Raw genomic sequence first — 1,058 nt, 5'->3', positions numbered from 1 at the left:
ACTCCTCGGGAGAGTCGAGGAAGACTCCTTAGGACATCATTAACTTAGCTGGTGATCAAGTCAGCTCAACTGTTGACATACCATGTAGAGTCTGTTGACCAAGTCTCAGTTTGTGCCACATGACTCTTATGTTGACCGAGTTATCTTTGTTTCGAGAAAGATATCGTCCGATTCTTTTTCTATTGATTCTTTTCCGATCAAGATGTATGGATCCATGTGTCTATATAGATCCTGCTTGTGGATTAATGAAAATGTGCAAAAACTCTATTTGCTTCTGCTATTCTATGAGTCTCCTCCTTTTTGCGTATGACATCGCCACTCCCTTTGGCAGCATCTACTAATTCGGAACTTAAATTGAAAGTCATATTTCAACTCGGACATTTTCGGGATGCCTCTAATAACCAACGAATGGCAAGTGTTTTTCCTTGTGTAGATCCTATTTCAATAGGAACTTGATGAGTCGATCCGCCTACACGTCTTGTTTTTATTGCTATATCGGGAGTTACTCTACATATTGCTTGACGTAAAATAGATAGTGGATTTGTTTCTGTCTTTTGTTGAATCTTTTTCATGGCTCGATAGAAAATTTGATAAGCCAATTATTTTCTTTTGTGTTTTAGAATACGGTTAACCAACATGTTAACTAATCGATTACGATAAATTGGATTGGATTTTGCAATTTTTTCTTCTGCAGTACCTCGACGTGACATGGGTGTGAAAGAGGTTCAAGAATCAGTTTTATTTTTATAAGGGCTAAAAACAAATTACTTATTTTGGCTTTTTGACCCCATATTGTAGGGTGGATCTCAAAAGATATGAAAGATCTCTCTCCAAGCTGTACATACGACTTTCATCGAATACGACTTTCCACAGAATTATATATGTATCTATGAGATCGAGTATGAAATTCTGTTTACTCACTTTAAATTGAGTATCCATTTCCCTCTTTTTTCCTGCTAGGATTGGAAATCTTGTATTTTACATATCCATACGGCCGAGTCCTTAGGTTTTCGAAATAGTGTAATGTAAAAAGAAGTACTTTGAATCATTGCTATTTG

General features: G+C 36.4%; 1 pseudogene; it reads right to left on the bottom strand.

The window, feature by feature from the left end:
* Window positions 1-242: 242 nt before the first annotated feature.
* LOC121987776 lies at window positions 243-710 on the bottom strand (annotated as a pseudogene).
* Window positions 711-1,058: the final 348 nt, after the last annotated feature.

The sequence above is a fragment of the Zingiber officinale genome, chromosome 5B (assembly GCF_018446385.1).
Source record: "Zingiber officinale cultivar Zhangliang chromosome 5B, Zo_v1.1, whole genome shotgun sequence".
In the NCBI taxonomy this organism is placed as follows: domain Eukaryota; kingdom Viridiplantae; phylum Streptophyta; class Magnoliopsida; order Zingiberales; family Zingiberaceae; genus Zingiber; species Zingiber officinale.
The sequence above is the reverse complement of the archived record's forward strand: the minus strand, read 5'-3'. Positions and strand labels throughout refer to the sequence as shown.